Genomic DNA, 17,911 nt, shown 5'->3' on the forward strand with positions numbered 1-17,911 from the left:
CATGGGAGCACACGGCCAACTATTTATTATCTTTAACACACAACACATGTCCTTAAAAGCCTAAGCAATGAGAAGATAAAAGCTGAAGCTGTTGCCTGCTGTCCCTCCTTCCCCACCCTCAGACCACCATGGGAAGAAGAAGCCACCCAGCCATGCCTGGAGGGGAGTGAGTGTGCAGAAAGCCAGCCACCAAGACAAAAAGGACTGAAGGAGGCAACAGAAAGTCTTACCACAAATAAATACTTGTAACCGCCTATCAGACATAAGGAAATGTGCTGCTTCCCAAGCCTTCTTTCAGGAAATTACCCCTGGATTTGGCACTGGGGAAACATCGCAAGTGACAGGAGGAGTCTCTCCTCTCATACCCAGAGACCGGAGGTGAGTGTTCTCCCTGGTACACTTTCAGTATAACCTGATTTTTTTCCCCTCTGTTATTTTACGCAAGACATACCTGAGTGATGTTTTCCTGAGAATTTAGGTTTTCTCCCTCTCTCTCACATGGCTTTCCCAGCAGCACTGCATGCAGCCCCTGGGGTCCTGCTGAGGCGCCCTGTGGAAGGTTCCAGAGCCCTCTCCTGAGGGCGGCTGCTGCCAGCCCCCCTGGCCGCACACTGCCCCGTCTGCTATCTCCGCACCCCCACCTTCTACACCTCCGAACATAACAAATGTCAGCTCTCTTGATTATGTAGTTAGTTCATCGCAGCTGAGCTGGGCAGTTTACAGAGGCCACCCCGGTGAGGTCCCCTGACAGGAGGGCTGAGAGGACATTTTGCCTCAGAGTCGTTCACCTGAGGGGTGTGGTGGGGGAAAGGCCTGTTACTGCACAAAAGAAAATGGTGGAAGCAAGACCAGAAACTCTGCTCAGTTTTACATTTGGCAAGCAGCTCCTCAGGCACGTTTATCTTGACCAGTAAGTGTAACTTTTATGAATTGTGTAAGTAAGGTTTTTCCCTAATTCAGCTGAAAAAAAAATACAAGTGCATGCCTCGTGTATTTGGATTTAGTACACATTCGTGCGTGAATGTATATGCTGCTTTGTCTCCCATTTGCGGTCTAGAGCTTTGATTGCACTGTTGAGGTTATATCAGTAGAACTGTGCTAAGAGATGAGTCAAATTAGGTCAACTTGGTTGAAAGAGGACTGGATCCTGTAGTGGTTACTTTGGGAATTTCAATTGATATTCTGTGTGCAGCTTTGCCAAATAAAGGGAAGAATGGGTGATACTTAATTACCAGCACTTACTGCTACACAAAAGCTTTTGCCTGTGTTTTCTTGTCTATGAAACATCCTCAACTTTTGATTATAGTTATTATGTAATTCATCAAAACCAAACAAAGATCCTAGTCTGACTAGATAAACAATGGGTCATCACTCTCGAGCACTGAAACTGAAAATGCTGAATCTCCTTGGCTGATACCCCACTGCCAATGTCAGTGAAAAGATGGAGGGGCAATTCTGGGCATTTTATGCTGCTGAAGTTCAGGTAGAATCCTCTTCTAGGAAAACCCACTGAGGCGTCACTGTGTGTATAAGTGAGGCTAATAAATCCTTCCATTTTATAATAGTTTTAAATAATACTCAAACTTCTTGCTTAAATCAGTGCATAGTTTTTTAAGCATGGTCACTGGAATTCTGCTGCTTCCATAAACGATGGCAAGGCCTGCCCAGGACTGCCTATCTTTTTGTGAGTGAGAGAGATTTTTATTCTTCATAACACTTTTAGAATTTGAGATATTCTGATCATTTACTAATGCACAGTACCTCTGACAAGCGGTTTGGCCTTCATTTCATGGGTATAAAATGGGAGATGACCCTGCTCAGCAAAGCTGCGTAATAAATAGGTCATTAATTGAGAACTAAACATGACAGACACTTAACAAAACCCACTGGTATTTGGAAGTGTTGTGGTATGATCATTTTTAGGTGTTTTAACACACTGTAAACTGTGCTGAGCATGAGCAACTGACCTAGAGCCAGAGGTGAGTAGAGGATCTATTCCTGTCAGCACACAAAGTGAACTACCCTAACTTGGAGGGCAATCAGAAAATTATTTTTTGCTGATCTTGCCTGTTATTCTTTGATATGTTTTCTGAATGGGATAGCACTGTCCTTACCTATAGGTTGGCTTCAGTAAATGGGTCTGCAATGTACATTCCTACGTTTACTACCTCATTAACTCCCCTCTATTTATTCTGCTTTGCTTCCAACACTGCAAATATTTAATCTATTTCAAGGGGGCTCTGCTGTTAAAATCAGGGGAAATCTTGCAGTCTGGAGACATTCTCCTTTCTAGTCCTTCAGCTAAGCCACTACCCACTGTCTGTGCTTGTGTGATGGTAACAAAGAGGTAGTGCTCTTCTCTATATGAGCTTTGTTTCCTTTTCCTGTTTCCTTTGAGGACTCTGCAGTGACTCCCAAAATTAATTCCTTTAAGGTTTCTGCTTCTACCTACAGCAAGCAAAGAGCATACTACAGATAGTTACAATGACAGAAGAGCAGCAACTTGGCAACTTGCTGCTGACAGGCATTATGATCTTGGTAGTTTTTCAGTCTGGTTTCCAAAGGAGAGCAGGTGTGTACCATCATGTTAGATCCAAGTCTGTCTGCCAGTCATTTTCTCAATAGTTTTAAACCAATTTTCTAAATTCGAACAAATTTAACTTTGAGATAAAAAGCTAAAATGCTATGCTTTTGTAAATTCATTGAAAAGAAATGGAAGAGCAAAGGATAGAAAGTAATACACAGAGCTACTCATCTCTGTAACTTTTAAGTGGCTCAAAGGTGGGTGTGAATCATTGAGGTAAGTGAGGGGATGGGAGATCCTGGCTGCTTCTATCAAGATAGCAAACCTGCTACTGTATAAACTGGAGACATTACGCTTAAAACAGTCTCAATCAGAGATAGAAATAAATAGATTACATTAATTAATCCTATGCTATAAAGTGGCAGCGAAGAAATGGGGAGACAACATTTGGAAAGGCTTGTATAACCTGGATGAAGACATGATAAAAAGTGAAATTTGTATCAGTGGAGACCTGGCAGACTCAGCAGGAGAAGGTGATAATATTTGTGATTACAGTGGTCAGATCAACATAAGAAAATTCAATCTATGTATCTTAAATTAGAAATGCTGGATTATTAGCGTAGCAACGGCAGGAGCTGAGGAACCAAATTAGGGACTAGAAATGCTGATGTAGGATTTGGATGTGGATTTTATGAGGAAGCAGAAGCATGGTTGGGGGCAGACATACAGTTTTCTGAAGGGTCTGCTTTAGTCAGGATTGATATGGATATGGTTTCACATTAAGGAAGTAAAGTTATACAAAAAAATAAGAACATGATGGGGGAGGAGGAAGACTAAAAAGAATAAACTGTGACCCAGTATTAAGTCTGCAGAGTTTTGCCTTACTAATATACCACATTGAAGGTATTGCCACTGTTGCCCAAACTTGTAAAAGCAGCAAAGATAGCATGCTTGTTTTGCAGTCCGTTTTTCATAAATGGAACTTTATTGGCTTTGCATTCTGTAGTTCTTTTACATTGGGTTCTGGTAGGAGCTGTTTGGTTATTCTGACTGGCAATGATTACTGGCTACCGTTTCAGTTGCTTTCCATTTATTCTTCAAAAAATATCAGCACGGCTTTTTTTCCCCAGTCATCCAGACCTTTCTTGTCTTTTACAGTTATTGAAAATATACGTAAAAATTTTGGCTTTTGTGAGCTCTTTTAAGACTCCTGGGTTGACTTTACTGGACACGCTGACTTTAAAATTCTTGATCTAGCAACTGTATGACAGTATCCCGAGTTTCAGTTGTTACAGAATGTGTTTCTCCCTCTGTGTGTGTGTGTTTGTTTTCCCAGTGACACCTTTTTTCACAATTTAGATTCTAGAAATGCACTTACTTCCTATCATTGCTTACCTTTTTCTAATTAGCTTTTCATTCCATGCTGGTTTGATTCCACTTACTTTACTTATATAATTGGCTACTTGAAAGAATCAAGTAGATAATGTTTGGGATTTTTATCTCTTTGTATATAACAAATTATACAAAGGCCTAGTCATTTGTACTTTCTGATAACATTACTTCTTTGACATCAACTCCTCTTTATCAGTCCATAATCATACTAATGATGTGATATATTGATGTATTGTTATATTTATCAGTACAATTTCACTTCAGTTGATGTTAGAGTTGATACTTCTTGAGCTTGGAAAAAATCTCTATTTTACTGTTCGTAAAAAAGTATATTTTCTGTTTAGTACTGATTAACTGAATAATTCAGTATATATTGTCCAAACTGAAGTTCACTATGATAACAAAACTTTTATTCTTACTCATTGCAGGTATGTGGCCAAAAAGTTTATTTAGCGTGGCTTTATGGAGTGGAAGAGACAGTAGCTAGCCTCCTGCCTTATGCTTCATCCACTGGAATATTGATACTGAAAATAATTTCAAGGCTTGAAAACAAGAATGGCTAGCTTTGATCTGGAATGGCACTGTCTCTCTACTTCCATCCTAATCCTTCTTACGTGGTTATAGCAATTAATGTAACATTTGATGTGAATTATTTCTCCGTATATTCGTGGTACCAGTTATATCAGGATTATTTCCATAAATAAGCAATTCCAGAGCACCTTACCTAAGACTGCTAGTACTGCAGGTGGAACAGACAGTTGAACAATTTCTCTTCACGTTCTGTGTACTGTGGTTAATTGTTGTTAAATATCAATATTTTATACTAAATGAGACACTTATGATTCTCATTTTCCTCTTGCAACAAATGATACAACTTTAATGTGTTTATTTTCAGTTTGACGTTGGAAGACAGCTGCACTGGATGCATGTTTGTTTGTATAGCCTCATCTTCTACGCTCTAGGTCAGGCTGAACTGCTAGGAGTGGGAGATGGTTTCTCTCCAAAACCAACTGTGTACCTCATGGCTGGAGCGTTGGGGCTGTGAAGCGAACCGTTTCAGTCTGGGAGGTTCCAACAGAAGGGAAAAGAGTTTGATCATAACAGGACTAAGATCCAAAGCAAAAAAACTCAGGGGGTGCCGGAAGATGGTAGCTTTCCAGAAGTCCCAAGGCATTATGGGTGCATTTACATGAGCAAGTTGGTGTGTATGAGGGAATTTGCGGTGCAAGTATTTCGCATGAGGCTATAATTGCTGTCTTGGTGATAGCACCCAAATGTGTTACTGTTGCACTTGAAGCAGTTCTATTTGCAGAACCAAGATTGAACTTGCACTCTGGGCACCATTTTGGTTGCCTGACTTGTAATGTGAACGCAAGGTCCTCCAGTAGTTAGAGTTAATTTTCTTTTAATGTAATGCTTTTTCAATGATGCTAGCTGCCTATCCTCTAGGTGATTGCTCCTCTTCCTGCTAAGAGGGAAAACTGTGTTTAAGCTTCTGTTCCTGTAAGCCACGTTAAGCTTTTCTAGCTTAATGATCTAGCAGTGACCTAGCTACTATTACCACATTCCAATTCTGCCTTTCTTGGTAAGGAGGACAGGAATGAATACAAAGAAAGCCATTTCAACATTTTCTTTTCTCCAGTACGTTTTCTGTCTGCCTGAAGTAATTTTATAGTTTGCATTATAGCCCTCCTGTTCAGTTTCAGTGCTGATATGCACCGTCACTAGTGGATCCCTGCCCGCAGGCTTCAGAAACGCATCCAATCTGAGTGTGACATATTGTCTTGGCTCGGGGAATGCAGAACAGACTTTTCTGATGATATGTTCAGCTTCTAAAAATAACTACACATCAGGTAGCTAGCTTTTTTTTTTCCCCAAGACCTACCTCTAAAACATAGTAACATGACGTACTGGCTCCCTATAAAGCTACTCCATTTCTTCTTTTTAGAAAAAAAAGAAATGGGGGGAAGAAAAATTTATAAAGGTTAATATAGCTCTAACTTTTGACAAATAATAACTTTGTTTAACTTCAGACCATTTCCTTCAAGATGTTTAACTTTGTAACATGTATTTATGAACTCTGTGGCTCAATTAATTTTTAATGAAATGAGTGCAAGTAGTATAATTATAGATTACTTCCTGTATCTCACATCTATAAAACAAACTGTTGACCAGCATGGAAACAAAAGTCTAGAATTTATGAACAATGCTACTAAGCATTAATTTGGAGCGTTGAATGGATGCCTGTAATTGTATCTCATCATTCTTTTTTTGTTTGTTTGTTTGCTCTTTTGGATATGTATGTTAACTGTGATAATACAAGTTTCCACGTACACATTCTCTAATTACAGAGAAGTATCAAGGCTTAATGCTGCTTTTAAAACACTGGGATTGAATGTTTCTGTAGTCTAGCCATGCGTACCAAGGCTAAGCAATAATTCCCTTGTCTTTGTGAATGCACTCTCTCATAAACTTTTGTCTTTTCCTGTCTCGATGATTCCTGATTTCTAATAGCTTTTTTTTTTAAAAAAAAGGCTATGACTTTTGATTTACATGTCTTCCACAGTCAAAGGTCATATTTTTCCACAAGGAATACTGCAAGATGTTTGTTTTGTGCTAGGTATGTGTTTTTTCCCCATAAGGCTACCAGGTGCGTTTATTTCCCATACTGTGGGTAACTTCCTTTATGAGTAGCAAATCTTTTCTTGTCCATGGGTATACTTAAAATAAATAGTTTTACAAATGACTCTGTATTGCGTCGCTCTTCTGAATGAGATTTCTATGGAATATAGTATTTCTTTTCCTGGTCTATATTTAAATGCAATCTTGATTTCTAGTTGCACAATGTTTTTTACCCCTTGTTCTTACTTTTGGAGAATCTCTGTGTGGTTTGGCATACTGGTTTATAATATCTTGTGATTCACCTCTGTATTTTTGTGGTAGCCATTCTTTCTTATTACAGTTTCTTGCATCTCCACCCACAGATTTTCTGATGTTTCTACAAAGGTGTATCATGGATTTCCAGAGCAATCAATGATGATCCAATTTCTCTTGTTAAAACTTAGCAATACCACCAGATTGTTTGACTGAAGTTGAACATGATCTCATATATCTTCTTTCTCTCCAAAACGTTTATCTGTGATAGGGTATTGTCCTTACCAAGTTATACTTGGCTAACTTGCTCTAAGCATTATTTAAATAGTGCTTTAAAAAAATCTGAACAGGTCACTATCTTCCAATGACCTCCTACTTATTACAGCCACTATTTATTGGCTGCAAGGAAAATTATAACTTGCAAAGAACGTTATCATGCTGGTTATAACATTTTTCTTCATTGCCAGCAACAGAATTGAGAAATATTTCTGTAATGATGTGAAATTACAGATGAATTATTAAAAATCTCTCCTGCAGTTTAACATGTGTTGCAGATCTAGACTGTATTCTGTTATAGATAGCGAGAGTTCACTATCTTTCATGAAGTATTCATCATCCAAGCTATACATCTCAACTGGCTTAGTATACCTCAGATAAATTTTTCTAAGCATCTTTTTTTTTGTGTAACTTCTCCACCAGATACGTGGAAAAATCTGTCCTAGTACCTCAATACTTAGTGAATCCCCGCTGAACAATTGCTACATTCGATTACGTTTAGAAAAGAAAAAAAAAAAAGGCAAATTCCATTTCTTCTTCAGGCATACTTTATCCACATATTGCTATGTTTTCAGTTTTTATATATATAATAAATAACATGTTACATATATATGTATATATAAAAATCTGAGTGTATTCTTAAGGATTTCTGTGTATCTCAAGTTATTGTGCTGTATTAAAATAAGTTTTGGTAACTCAAAAGGCTATTACTGAAATAAGTAAACAAATCACAACAGAATTCAGTGTAATCACAAATAATCTTAACTCTGGTGTAAGTAGATAAATGTAGCCATGGAAAGAAATTGCAAATAGATAAAATTTTTATTGTACAAAAATAGTCCCTTTTTGTCCTATGGAGAATTGAGTTTGACGCAGTTTTAGCCAGGGAATAATTACTTGTAAACCTCATCAAGCTACCCGAATATACAATAGGCTGAGAGTACCACAGCAAATGTATGGTTCTAGCAAGAAAATATCCCTCAAGTCCTGCTCAGCATTAGCAGGGTTAGCATTGTACGCATTCCAGAAGATTACAGGACACAAACTTTTCCTTTGCATTTTGGAAGGAAGAAGCTAACAGTTTCTGAAGCATCAAACTAAACGATTTGTTCATATAGTAATTTTCAACAGTGATATTTTCATTCCAGCTTTTCATTCCTAGCATTTATTTTACATGTATTTTAGTCTACGCTGTTGTTTCTTGCCTATGGCCTGTCTGCGTTTTGCCATTTTGATTCCCATGTGTTTGCTTCATATAATATGTTGGGTAACCTGTCTGTCAGAAGTAGGTTGGAAAGGTTGCTGTGAGGGTTTACAAAAGTAGCAATAAAAGTAGTCACTTGACCTAGCCAGTATAACAGGAGTTAACATATTTCTTGTGTAACAACCGTGAGCTTTCTTTGTTTGCCAAACCAAATGAAAATAAGATGCTTCAACTGAAAGTGAACCAGGGAAAATTAGTAGAGGGTATAAATCCCCATCCTTCCATCAGAAGGTATTTATGAGCAATACTTGAAATACATACCATGTTTTCAGTGTTGGTCTTATTTGACCTTTTTGATGCAGCAATTTTCTGGTTGAGAAGTAAGTTTGTTCTGGCTATTTCCTCTTCTGATTGAAAGAATATATTTTACTCTATTTATCCATAAACCCAGAATATTGTGAAGTCAGTTTAAATGTGTTTACAAAAATGTAATTTCTGAGAGTAATGGAAATATTTAAGAAGAAACCCATTATTTCTTTGGCATGCAAATGCAGTTTATCAAGGTTATATAGCAATATAATACTTGGTGTTTAGTAATAAACAGTTATTCAGAGGTAAATATATCATGGCTGAGGAAATATTTCTCCAGAGAAATATGACGTATGAATTAATGAATCTCTGGAAAGATTTTTCTTTTCAATAGGATGGTGATTTTGTTAGGTACTTACATTCCCTTTGCTAGCTCTAGTGGGAAGCTCTTACTGTTCTTAGCTTTGTAAATTTTGTACAGCTGTAAAGTATTCTTCCGTTCATTTCTTGTCAAAATATTACAAATTTTGTAAGCAGCAAGAGTGAGAATAAAATTATTGTACTGAGGCTGGTTGTGATGTAGTTAATTTTCTTCATTGCAGCTTGTATGGTGCTGAGTTCTACATCTGTGATCAAAACAGTATTGGTAAGATACCAGCGGAGCTATTGCTTGTAGGCTGGCTGGGCATCAGCTGGTAGTGCTGAGTGGCTGCTTTTGCATCACTACTTTGATTTTGGTGGTGGTTGGGTTTTGGTGTGTCCCATTTCTCCCCCCACCCCCTCCAACTTCCCCCGTGGTTTTTTTGTTTTATTTCAGCTGTTAAACTGTCTTTATCTCACCTATGAGGTCTGGGGTTTTTTTTGTACTTTTGCCCCTCCAGTTTCCTCCCCCATTTTGCTGGGGGCAGAGTGAAGGAGTGACTGGGTGGGGGCTTACCTGCCAGCTGGGGTCAACCCACCATACCTGATTTAAATCTGTAAACTATTAATCCAGGAGGACTGCTTTGATTAACTGCTCTGACAATGTTCCTTTTAGTGAAACATAGCACCAGGAATGCCACCAAGAATTGCAGCTTTGACAGTGCTGTCAAATTACTGTCTGTTCTTCTTTTCAAGATAGTTTAAAATTGTTTTTTTGCATTTTTATATACACAGTCTGGGAGCAGAGTTAGGATTTCTTTTTCTTACATAGAAGCATGTTTTCATTATTTTGTTCCCTGTTACTGTATTGGTATTGTAACTGTTACTTTTGCATTGGAGATGAAAGCACTTTAGGAGATACAGCTTTACTCAGTTGACCTCTTCTCAAAGTTGTTTTGCAATGTGAAGTCCAGATCTGAACTTCCTGACTTCTGGTTTGAGTTTATCTGTGTATAACTTCATATGAAATTAAGAGTAACATGGATATTTAAAAAATGTTTTATTTTTTCACAATAATATTTGCACAACACAAGCTTGCTATAGGTAGATCAAAGACTTTAGGCTACAGTTGTCTGAAAAGTCAGGGTGTATTATGACTTTCATATTTGTATGCAAATTAACACAAAGGTCCCTTTGGTTGTCATTTGAACTGACACATATTAAACAACTTGATTTGTTATTTAAACTGACACATACCAAAAACAAATCAAATTTTTGTATTATGGCAGAAGAAGTTATTTTGAAGTCTTTCTGGTGTTATATAAATGCTTAATCATTCATATCTGGTACAGGATGAAGCAAATAATCTCTTCCTCAACTTGAAATGAGAACAGAATGGCACAGGTTGGCTACCAGTAAAACCTCATTTTTAATTCATTTTAGACAGTGATTCCAAACACTACGGTAGGAATAGTTGTCTATGGGCATTCAGAATAAGTTATGTCTATGGGTAATGGAGACTTTTGGGTTTTAGCTGTTAATGGGCATTGTCATTTGGGTTTCTTCAATGTTTAAAGCTAGGCATGTGTTCTAGCCTTGGATGCCTGAGGCTGCGGTTAGTGGTATCTTGGGGAACAATAATAGTGGACATGCAAAGGAAAGATGGGATTCATACAGGACAAGGCCACAGAGTAATTTGGTTTCTAGAGTACTTGACAAATTCATGATGGTCTTCATGAAAAGACCCTGGAAAATAATTCAAGAAAGCAGTCAGAGTAAAAGTAATTTCTTATATATTTTTCTTCTTCATATATCACTTATGTAACTGGATCTGAATACGTGTTGAAGTATGTCTTCATGAGCATAAAGCACTGGGAAGTCTGACATTATTGCATTCTAGTTAATGGAATCCACAGTTACGTAGTTACTCAGTTTAGACTGTTACTAGTATTAACAGCAGCAACAAAATGTGCAGTATTGGAGCACAAGCAGAATTATGTTTTCCAGTAATTTTGTTGCTTCTACATTTATCACTTTTACAAGTAACTTGCCCGCTTGGGAATTCAGCAGGAGGTGGGGATGTTTGGGCAAAGGGACTGTCTGTACCACAACTCAGCAGACAAAGTGCATTTCTGTAGCAGTGTACCTACCAGAAAAGTGTTTGAGAATGTTAATGACTTTTAGTTGGTTTCATTGCATGCGATGTGCTTCCTGGTCAGTGTGCAAGAGGTGGCTGGTTTTGACTTTTACACGTGTTTCTGTTTATAAACGGATGTAGCGGCATCCTAGGTGGTCCGGTGTTGTGTTTGGTTTGCATTGATACTTTTATCTTCCTAGGAAGTAGAAAAGGTCAAACAGTTAATGAACTTATTTTAAGGAATATCAAGTCCTGTTCCAGCCAGATATTCAGCTCTGACAACATTGGGCTGCTGAGCCAAGGGCCCATTTTGTTGTCATACACCTCCTGCTGAGAAACCCATTTTCTAGATAATAGAGTGACCACTCAAGTGTAGAAGGGGGACGGAGGAAGGCGACTGTTTAGAAAGGTCTATCGCTGCAGCAGTGTTAAATAGCAGCATGTAGCAAGTAACTTCTCCATTACCAGCATTCTGTGATATCTGTTAGTATAGCAGCAAGCAGTTTTCAAGGAAACAGGAGTGATATGACTTGTTTTTATTGCTGTTGACTTTAACTGCTGCAAACCACACAATTAAAAAAACAAGTGTATCTTTCCATTCTGTCAACACATGATAACTTTACAAATAGGATGCTTTTCTTTTTAAAAACAAATTACGTAACAAAGACTTAGATATAAATCATGGATCTTGACCCTTTGAGAGAACGGTCATAGAATAAATTTTCTAAGCTGTTACTAGAGTCAGCAGGACATTTAACCAGGCTCTTCAGAAAAGGTAACAGGGAAGTAATGTTGAGGCACTTCTGGTTCACCCTGGTAAAGAATGCTTGTGGGTGGGGAGGTTCTCTCTCTTGAGCATCCTTGCTGCTGCTTCTCTCCTTAATCTACTGTCACAGACTTTTTGTCCTTGATGAAGTAAGAATTCTGCTTCTACATTTGTTTTCTACCGAGGTGAGGCTTTTAAATGAGTTTAATTTTAATACCTGATAGCATCCAAACACTTAGCTGCAGCCACCGAGGTGTGCCTAGTTTTGACAAAGAATTTACTGTCTGCACAGATTCCCTTGAGGGGTTTATTAGATCACAGCTCATCTGGTCAGAGTTCATACCTGGTAATGAAAATGGGCAAGATTGGCTTGATTTCTTTTTTAACTGCCAAGATTTTGTTCAGCTCTATGAATCACTCCCTACAGCAATCAGGCACAGTGCTCCCAAGCTAACAACATAAATAAACATAGCAAAATTTTGTGGATGAGGAATGGACTTCCTATTTATAGCATTTTTACATTCTCTAGAAAGCACCTGTAGAAATAGCGTGGAATAGTGTAGAAGACTGTAGAAATACTCCATATACAAATAGTAACATATTACACTTAGAAAGCGGTGCAAATACCCCCCCTGATCTGGAATATGTTATAAGAAGTCAGTGAATATTAATCAAAAAAGACAGTGTAAATGGGAGGCACATTTTAAGCCATGAGCTTCAGAATTAATCATGTCTAGTTGTAGAACTTGTATACTAACATCCTTTCCGAGGCCCATAAAGCAGAGGTTTTTTGTTTTGGTTTTTTTTTTGCACTTGTGAATATATTTTGAGCTAATCTCGAGTGAAGAAACCAATTGCAAAATTCAAATCCAAGTTTCATTTAATTCCTTCAGGATTTGACTTTGACTTCTTTGCAGTAAGAACTTCTTTGCAGTAGTACTGCTCTTCTAATGAAAAGTACAAGCTTTTGAGCAGATTTCAGATGTTTCCTAATTTCAATAGTCTAACATACCTTTCTGTTTAAGTGGTTTGTATATTATTTTCATGAAAATATGCAAAGTAATATATAAAGTCACAAGATTTTGTCCTTAATTTGAAATTGACTTGAACAATAAATTTCATTAATATAGTTATAATGCTAGAGTTAAAATTGCAGAAAAAAATAATTGAAGAATTATATTTAGAGCCAAAATTATTTTAATGTTAAATAATAAATTAAATAATAAATAATGTTAAATATGTTAATAAATAAAAATAATGGTGTAAGATAATGTTAAATAATACAGAAATAATTATGGCCCAGAAATAATTATGGCCCATTAATTTAAATCAATTAATGGAAAAGATGTATCTGATTATATTCAGGTAATTATACCTTGCAAACAAATATTAAAAATTGTGCTCTGAGAGGCATTACCAAGCATAAACTGGAATGAAGATGAAATGTTTACGGGCGATCCAGCCTGAGACAGCTGACTCAGGTGATTGTTACTTATCACTGCTGCTGATTACGGTGGCAGTTTTTATGACTGTGCCTGTTTAAAAAACAAACAAAACACAACCACAACAAAAAAACCCAAACCAAAGAATCCCAAACAAAAAAAAAAAACCATCCCCAAACACTTGGCTATATATGTAACATTATACTATCTTAGCCACTTTTAATACTTCTAACTGTTGATTTAGTCTGATCACAATCTAACATATTTTCTGTGAAATTCATCAAAAGGGTTTTTTTTAATTTGGGAAAATTAGTGTGTATATGTTTTTTTTAAGATGGAATGAACACCCTCTGCACTGGCTGTCATATTTGAGTTGATCGCTGACTGGCTGGATGATTAGGCCAACACACGAGTAGTGGTCTTCAGTACTCATACTGTTACCTCTTGACAGGACCTGATTTTCCAGAAGTCATCATATGCAGCTTTTGAAAGTCAGTGTTTTAAAAAGCTCTCTGAAGATCTAAATGACCTGTTATTTCTGAAAATCTTTGTCTCTGCTTAAAATGAGCTCTAAAAATATCAATGTATCTGTGAATAATCTAATATTGAAAATATTTTGTTCAAAACAGTGAACTGAAAAATCTTAGAAGATATTACTTGAAAAGAAAAACAAAAATCCTAGTGAAAAATAAATAAAATATTCAAAGTGAAAGAAAGATGGGCATTAGTTTGTCATGTAAGTTTCAGTTGTGCATGTTTTGTGACAGATTGCTGTAGAAAATACTGGGAAACACATTGCTTGACTTCTTATGTCAATAGGGACTGCAGTACACCATAGTTTTGGGATTATTTTTAAATGGCCATTATATCCTACTATTGCTATTTAGTTTTCAGTGTCATGTTTAGAACTGGGATGGAGTTTGCTGGCAATAGTTTTTCCATACGTTAGGGAAGCGTCAATGAGAAAGGAAAGACTATTATTGTTATTGAATGAGAATTTTATCAGTAGCTGCATTTTAAACACCCCACTGCCCCAAATCCTTAAATAAAATAGCGTTATATTCTTCCTCTATTCTATTACATGGAAGTGCTTTCCATTTGAGTAAGGCTTTGCTATATAGGATTTGGAGGGGTGGATACAACTGGGTGAGGAACAAGTGGTGAGGAGTCATTTGGGAAAAGCCTTTTTAAGGATGTCTTAGGGATTGAAAATGTAAGAAGGGGATGTGAAGAAACTAATGGTAAGCAGAATACACTGTAACGTGACCCTTTTTTTGATTTAATACAAATATAGATGTAAGATGTATCTTCTAAAAGGTCTAAATCAGAACCTGGAACACCGGGAGGTTTAAATACCTTTTATTTTTTGCAAAATTTGAGAATGGAGGTTTATCACTGTTGCTGATAATTATTTTAATTCCTTCATAGTTGTAAAAGCAGAGTAAGAATTAACTTTCAGTCAAGAATTAGAATAAGAAGATGTTGGTATAGTGGAAATTGTAGATTTGGACAGATTTTCAGATATTTTAGCCTACCTGACAAGAGTCATGTTAGAGTAATATGTTGTAAAACAATAGTCCTCTTTAAGAGAAAACCATGGAAAAATAATATGAACTACAGAACTTAAGTGTGTGTTAAGTTTATTGCAGTTAGTTACTACCATTCCTTCAAATAAGTTTTCTTGAATGTCTACTTTGTGTTAATATGAAACTGTAATTTATATCTGCTTCAGCTAGGAATAAAGCAGAGTGGTAAATTTTGAAGGTGGTAAAAGGAGTTCCGGAAAGCTTCTGCTCTGCCATTATACAGATTAGGTGCCATTCACTATGGTATTTTGACCTTTAACACCAGATTTTGAATGCAGCTCAGGAACTTTCTTTGGCCTCTTCATTTTAATGCAACCCAAACGCTTCCTGAGCAAGCCATTAGGCAGCAGCCAAATTTTGTTTTAATCAAATGGACTCATAGATGGGTTGTTTTCTGTGTCTGGCCAGGATTCTGATTTGCAAACATAAAAGGGGACTTAGAACTTCAGGATGCTGTTAGCAAAGCAGCACTGAAACAAATAATTTAAGAAAACATGTAGAGCCAGTGTGCTTAAAAAATTATGTATACGTGAGAACATGCGGTATGAATGCTCCCAAGTAGCCATCAACACAAAATTAAATTGATGCCTTGCTTGGAGGATGTCACTCCACTTCCACTGGTTAATATGCTGTGACACAATCATAGTCCTGCAATAAAAGTCAGTGCAGAAAACTCAGTGTGCTTTTCAGTATATAGTAACATTTGATATTCAGTGATTACTATTTTTTTTATTACAGTTCACAAAATCCATGTTTAATAGGTGCAGCCTGTGCTGCAGGTTTATTGACCATACAGCAAATGAACATATGTTATTATTCCTTTGGGTTAAATATGCAAGCAGCACAGTAGAAAGCAGCTACTTTGGAAACTCTATCTATGCCTGTATAAAAACATGTATCACACCTAAAAGTTTTCTCTTTATTGAAAGCAATTGGAACCATTGCTCTGTCTCTCAAAGGGTTGTCTAGCTCAGCTAGACAGAGGGACAGTAGAAGAGGGACACTATGCTCTGTTCCTTGTTCACAGCTGTTGTCAAACCCAGGACTGAACTGGTAAACTCTTAACAAGCTTAAACAGACTTAGGATAGAAATAAACTTACAATTGAAAATCCATTTAACACAAGCATCTGAAATGTAATACTTTCTTATCATTACTAACAAGGACCTGAAATTAGTTACATTAGTAGCTAACTGCTCCAAACCCTCACTGCTTCTTTGAAAAAACATACCTCAAAAGAAACCCTTTCCTGATTTAGAAGCTTTCTTTCTATTATGTATGTATATTACATCTTTCTATTATGTGTGTAATGTTAGTAGAAAGTTAAGGAAATTATCACACTTTCTGGAAAGATAAATGCACTTACAGATATAGAGCTATATCTCCTCAGCTACTTTAGTCATCCCAACAGTCAATATTTAAGATGTAGCAAAACCCTTTCAAACTGCAAACAAGTAATCAGATGCCACATTCTGGCCCTCTTCAGCAGAACCAAAAAAGACCACCTTGGAAATTTAGCTCCTGATAGGCCACAAATCTGCAAAGTATCCATTAAGAAATTAATTTCAGGCAACAAATGTTGAATGTGCTGAAAGGTTTGTAAATGATGCACTGGTCGAAAATTTCGTAATATTTACCTGCAGTGTATTCTGTAGCCAGTAAGAAGTTGAAAGGTTGTGATTATGGATACCTCTGCAGATCAAATTGTTTTCCCCCTCAGTATGCAATTTCCTACTCTTAAATGATATTAAATCTCAGTAACAGGTGGAGAGGCTGACGGCAAAACACAGAATGATACTCTCAAAAATTGTACGCATATGAATACCAGGGCTAGTGAAGACCTGTTATTTGTGAATGTCACGCTGTCGCTCGTGCTCTTACCCTTTAGGACATAATAGTCTGTTTGCCTTGACTCCAGCAGCAAAGACTTCCTTTTTGAGTGGAACAAGTAGAGCATGTGACATCTAGTAAGGAGACCTTAAGCTGCTGGTCACAGTTTTATTAGTACTCTTTCTGTTTTAGTTAACCAGACACTTCTAGTCATCAGGAATTGATGACTAGAACAATATTCATAAAAACATAAGTGTCCAAAAAAATATTTTTTAAATTGATACCTAGCATTCCTCAACATAAGGAATTTTTCCCTACAGAAAACGAAAAATCAGTTTTTGTTCTTGCAGATATTGGAATTTATTGATTCAGGGTATAGTTTTACTGAAACTAAAAGAATTGCGTTATAGTCCAGGATGAGTTACAAACTAGCAAGTCCCTTCTGTGTCAGGTGAAATCCCAAACTTTTAAGCTTTTATATATTAAGTATTTTAAAGGACCATCTATTCCCTGACTTTCTTATTCTCAAAGATTTCATGGAGTTAATGAATCAGTATAATACTTTATTTAATTCTAACATTCACATTGCTCCCTCACTCCAGAAATCAACGACCCGTTATTTTCCATTTCAAAAGCACAAAACACTTCCTGCAATGGTCTGTTCAATATCGTTTTGAGCGTGTTTGTGACAGTATTGCCTACTAGACAATGTCACGCTAACAACTATTTCTCAAACAGTGTTGAGTAAAGCATGCATATAGCTTTAGTGATGATTCAACCCCTTTTGTTAAATCAGGATTACATTTTAGCACAGGCACCTTGCTAATAATGATAGGTTACTGTCAGGCTTTTCTGAGCTTTCAGAGTGTAAAAACTTCCATAGAAGATAATGAATAAGGGGCCGTTTGGCTCCGTGTTTTCAGTGACAGTTTAGAGAAGGAGTTTAAGAAATAGGATACTACTATGGGAATTACATTCACCGGACGTTGTGCTTAAACTAAAGCATAATGGTGGGAGCACAGAAGAATACCAACTGATTATTTCCTTCCACTGAGCAGTTCTACTGCCACCTTTCTTATTATAGATTGCAAAGAGTAAAGAGCCAAATTTCTCATTCTTCCTCTTAGTGCTAGGCATTTGGAAAAGGATTTGAGACAAGTGTATTTTAAGCTTCTCTTTTCAATGTAGTCAAACACTGTAGGATCAGTTTCA

At 36.9% G+C, this 17,911-nt stretch overlaps 1 protein-coding gene across 2 annotated transcripts in view; it reads left to right on the forward strand.

Annotated features, from left to right (window-relative positions):
* Positions 1 to 133: 133 nt before the first annotated feature.
* The window catches only part of SLC6A11 (solute carrier family 6 member 11), a 136,462-nt gene continuing 118,684 nt past the window's right edge, over positions 134 to 17,911 (forward strand). The window contains exons 1-2 of one of the 2 annotated variants that reach the window (XM_074602539.1): positions 134 to 378; positions 9,182 to 9,225. The gene's annotated coding sequence lies outside the window, so the exon portion shown is untranslated. The remainder of the gene's footprint in view (positions 379 to 9,181; positions 9,226 to 17,911) is intronic. The other variant, XM_074602540.1, reaches the window with a different exon arrangement.

Source organism: Larus michahellis, chromosome 10 (assembly GCF_964199755.1).
Source record: "Larus michahellis chromosome 10, bLarMic1.1, whole genome shotgun sequence".
Classification (NCBI taxonomy): domain Eukaryota; kingdom Metazoa; phylum Chordata; class Aves; order Charadriiformes; family Laridae; genus Larus; species Larus michahellis.